Source organism: Octodon degus, unplaced genomic scaffold, assembly GCF_000260255.1.
Source record: "Octodon degus isolate 3935 unplaced genomic scaffold, OctDeg1.0 scaffold00195, whole genome shotgun sequence".
NCBI lineage: Eukaryota > Metazoa > Chordata > Mammalia > Rodentia > Octodontidae > Octodon > Octodon degus.
In genome coordinates this window covers 4,254,641-4,259,537 of record NW_004524771.1, presented here as the reverse complement: position 1 = coordinate 4,259,537, position 4,897 = coordinate 4,254,641, and the positions used below count along the sequence as shown (strand labels likewise).

The following is a 4,897-nucleotide window of genomic DNA, read 5'->3' as shown; positions in this document are numbered from 1 at the left end:
CCATGAATACATAGGCAGTGTGTGGTAAAAATGCTGTCCTAATTGTAGTTTTTGCAGGGTATATTGAATGAATCACATGGCATCATTGTGTATACCCTGTAATATCAGTAAGCCATTTGTTATACATTTGTATGTGTTTGCAGGTGCTCTGGCCACTGTGTAGGTGACTTAGTACGTGGTGAAGGAGATTGTAACCTAAAGGCCAGAGCTAGGAAGAGCAACAGGGTGGGGGAGACCATCATAGGACAGACAGGCAGAAATGTGGCTGCAGCCAGAGGGGCATGTGGGAGGAGGAAAAGTTATGCCAAGCATTTCTCTGGTTTCAATCTAATGGTGAGATCCTAGCAATGTACTAAATAGGAGTAAGAGAAAAGAAAAAGAAGGCAATGTTCTTTAGGTACCTACTGTGTGCCAGGAATGCTACTCAAGATCATGCAGCAAGGCTAGTGAAACACTAGATGTTGAACCTTGGTCTCTCAGACCCTTGGATGCATGTTCCTTATACTACAGCACCCTGACATCCTATTGGGGCCACAGGCAGGCTTAAGAAAAAGACCTTAAACTCTGCTTCTAAAACTGGGAAGGACCAGATTAAGTCAATAATGTACAAAGACAAATTCAGATAAATGGCTGCCAGGCCCTGAGGGGTGGGAGGAGACTAAGGTGAGGAGCAACTGCTTAATAGATGTAGGGTTTCCTTTGGATGATCAAAATACTTTGGGATAGAGGAGTCGGTTGCAAAGCACAGCACATTTTCTAAATGTCACAAAATTGCTTACTTTAAACAATGATTATATGAGTTTTACCTCAATAAAGAATAAAATGTTGAGGATCACAACATTTAGGTAGATATGGGCATTCTAGAACATTACAAGCTGAAATACAGAAGGATTACCCAAGAGTGGAAGGAGACAACTCTAGGGAACACTAGGCCCCACAGTAGAAAAGCTCCAATTTTCTCACACTTCTCTGATGGCCTGAAAAGGAGTGTCTGTCTGGTGCAAGGGAAGTCCCTGACACCTGGAGCAGTCAGAGTCCTGACAGAAAAAATATGGACACCTAAGTAAGGGAGATCAAAGAGGTGTGCTTATCAGGGATCAGAGTGATTTTACCTTCCACGGGACATTCAGCAAGGTCTGGAGACGTCTTTGGTTACTCTAACTAGGGGGTAGAAGAAAAGAATGCTTCAGTACACATCCTAGTCTTTGCAACCAAGAGCTATCTAAAGCAAAATGTCAACAGTGCCACAGCTCAGATATTCTGACTTGAAGTAAGTTTGATCAGTCTATTTCATCATGACAAAACTGAGGATCTTCTGGGCATGATGGTGCACTGTAATTCCAGCACTCTGAAGGCTAAGGCAGGAGGATCTCCATGAGTTCAAGGCCAGCCTGAATCACATAGCAAGATCTGTCTCAAAAAAAAGGGAGGCTCCAAGAGGCCTAACTTAAACCTCCACTTGTACTCTGAATTGTACCTCCTCTCTTTTTCCCACATCATCAATTATTCCTTCTTACCTACTCAACTCCAATAGCATGTAAGGATAATATTTTAAAATATAATAAAGCCATGTTTGGTCCCATATGCCCCTCTGGCTGCAGCCACATTTCTGCCTGTCCTATGATGGTCTCCCCCACCCTGTTGCTCTTTCTAGCTCTGGCCTTTAGGTTACAATCTCCTTCACCATGTACTAAGTCACCTACACAGTGGCCAGAGCACCTGCAAACACACACAAATGTACAATAAATGGCTTACTGATATTACAGTGTATACACAATGATGCCGTGTGATTCATTCAATATACCCTGCAAAAACTACAATTAGGACAGCATTTTTACCACACACTGCCTATGTATTCATGGTGGGCTGTCTCAGACAATTTATGATTCTGACTGAGTAAACCTACATCTTTACCACAGACAGTTCTTACAAAAAGCCAGTCAAGCAATATTTTAGGCTTTGCAAGCCATGGAGTTGATTCTGTGACTCCTCACCCACCGCTCTGGTATGAAAGCAGCCACAATGTGTTAATGAGCAGACCACTGCACTGAATGGCACCAAAGTACCACCATTATAGTATGTCTGTGCGCTTGACTAAGTGACTGATGGGATAGCGACTGTACTCAACTGGGCCTCCAAGACTGTTATTAGGATTAAAGAAGGAGTGTGCGTATCTGCTTGCGTATTTGTTGTTTTCCTCATTCCAGAGACTCTCTTTCTGTTACCTTTTTAATCTCCTAGGACACTGAGCACACAGGCATGGATTAGATTGCTTTGTATGTATTTTGGATGGAAAGTTAACTAAGCTCAGCAGACTAAAGTGCCTGCTTAGGCAGAGCACAGGGACAGGGGTTTGATCCCCGGCCCCACAAGCTGTGCCGGCACACTGAGTCGGTGATTGAGACTGGGCATGGTGGTGCTCACTTGTATTTCCAGTTCTTGGGAGGCTGAAAACAGGAGGATTACTACGAGTCTGATCTACGTAGTGAGACCCTGCAGACCCTATACTAAATACATTAAAAAAAAAATAAAAAAGAGTTAACTAGTTGAAGGTACTTCCTGGAGCTAGAATTCTTGATGGTTCTGTGGTATAGGTTCCCAACAACAACAGTAATAATGTCTGACATGTATAAGAGTTCTTTGTATACTGAACTCTGTTCTAGATGTGCCATGTACATTTACTCACTTAATGGTCCTAGGAGGTAGAGCCCTGTCTTACTTTCTCTTTGTTGGGACAAAATACCTGATGCTCACAAGTTAAAGGAGGAAAGGTTTATTTTAGTGCACAGTTTGTAGAGGTTTCAGTCTGTAGTCAGCTGACTTCAAGGCAGGGCAGTATGGCAGACAGGCATGGCAGAGGAGAAACTGACTTGGCAGGATAGGCAGGAAGCAGTGAACTTTCCTTCTTTCCCTTTTTGTTCTACTCAGGATATAGATCAGTTTTTTGCCAGCCACACCCCGGGTGTGTGACTTACTTCTTCAGTAAGTCCACTATCCACACTCAGAAGTATACTAAGCAGTCCATTTCCATATTCATAATCCAGTATCACACAAACATGATCCAATCACCTCCCCAAAGCCACATTTATGAGCACATTAGGTTTGGGGAGGCAGAGCTAAATATAAACCATAAGTCTCTGATGAAGTAGTGGGTGAAGTAGCTTGTCCATGATTGTATGACTAATGGAGTAGGATTCAAACCCAGTAGGATTTATTCCTTCTGCTGTGGAGCTTGAGTGGAGACTCAGACCAGAGATTTGTATAAAAATGTAGAACTTCAAGGCAGCTAGAGGATTTTTTTTTTTTTTTTAATGTATTTGGTACAGGGTCTGCAGGGTCTCGCTACGTAGATCAGACTCGTAGTGATCCTCCTGTTTTTTTGTTTTTGTTTTTTTTTCAGCTTCCTAAATGCTGGGATTACAAGTGCACCCCACCATGCCCAGTCTCAATTGCTGTCTCTGTATGCCCCAGGGGTGGGGGTGGTAGGGCATGCCCGGAGGTTGAAACCCTCTGCCTAAGCAGGCCCTTTAGTCCACTGAGCTATCAAGTTGGTCCCTTGCCTTGGTCTCTTTACTACTCAGATTGCAAACATGTACTCCCACACCTGACTGCCCTTTTCTTTTCTTTTCTTTTCTTTTCTTTTCTTTTCTTTTCTTTTCTTTTCTTTTCTCTTTCTTTCTTTCTTTCTTTCTTTCTTTCTTTCTTTCTTTCTTTCTTTCTTTCTTACCTTGTTTGAAACTAGCCCACATGCTATATACCAGACTATAAGGCTGTGAGGCCAGCTTCAGCATTTCTTTTCCTCCTTTGTGACCACCAAGACCAGTGTTCAGATCTGATGGGAAAGGGAACTGGAGGGCATTTTTTATTTTTATTTTTTAACATGAATCATATCCTTTATTTTATTTTTGGCGAAAGCGGGGATTGAACTCAGGCCCTTGTGCTTATTCTACTGAGTCATCTCCCCGGCCCCCCTTTTCCATCTTTGTTAAAGGTTAAGTCAGTCAGTTATTATTGACTTAATACCACACTTGGGGCTCAGTTGGTAGGATCAGCTCCCTGCTCTTCTCAAGTGGCTGCAGTGCTTGAAGCTGAAAGATTTGGGCCCGGGTTGAGAGGTGCTGCATTCTCTGCTGCCGTATCACCGAGAGAAGGTATTAATTTCTCTGACATGTCCCATGTCTGCAAACTGCAGCAGTAGCAGAGTATAATCTCGTATAGATTCCAGTGCCCTGAGAAGGAAGTGATTGGCAGATAGCCAGCAGGTGGCTCAGCCAGGATGGGAACTCTTGCCTTGTGACTTCTGGCTCAGTGCTTCTCCTTTTGCTTGGTCAGGGAAGTCTCTGGGCACCTCCTGCTGTTAACCAATGGCCTCAAGGCCACCTTGCACCCTGGCTCCTAGTAGACTCCCACTTCTCAAGAACTCTGAGATGGCCAATTCCTCTTCTGAGGTCAGATTTGTTATACTTGAAAGTTGCTTTCTTAAAGAGAAGGATCACAGCCAGCAAGTTTGAGTTTCTGGGTTGAGGCCTGAACAGTCTTTTCCCACATTATGAGAAGAGGCTTTGCAAGGTGAGGAAGAGGAGGTTGTTTAGATCTAGAATAAACAGTAACTCAAATGCCTAGGACATACGTAGAGTCATTGTGCACATCAGGAAGAGTAGGTGTAGCTCAGAAACTGGCAAGTCAGCATCCCTGGGAGCCTCTGAGGAATGCAGAATCACAGGTCCCACCCACCACCCTTTGAATCAGCTGCCTTTTTACAAGATCCCTAGGAGATCTAGATACACATAGAAGTTTGAGGAGCACTGTGGAAAAAAAATTATCTGTGGTGAGATGATGGAAATTACATTCCTTGTTCATTTTCCTCATTTGTTTTTATTGTATTTTTTCTTTTTTT

At 43.3% G+C, this 4,897-nt stretch overlaps 1 protein-coding gene and 1 non-coding gene across 2 annotated transcripts in view; one reads left to right on the top strand and one right to left on the bottom strand.

Moving 5' to 3' along the window:
- The window catches only part of Snx29 (sorting nexin 29), a 626,724-nt gene that overhangs the window by 13,482 nt on the left and 608,345 nt on the right, over nt 1-4,897 (top strand). The window lies entirely within an intron of this gene.
- LOC111813521 lies at nt 3,727-3,857 on the bottom strand. The gene has a single exon (XR_002818755.1). It is a non-coding gene; the product is annotated as a small nucleolar RNA SNORA61 (small nucleolar RNA).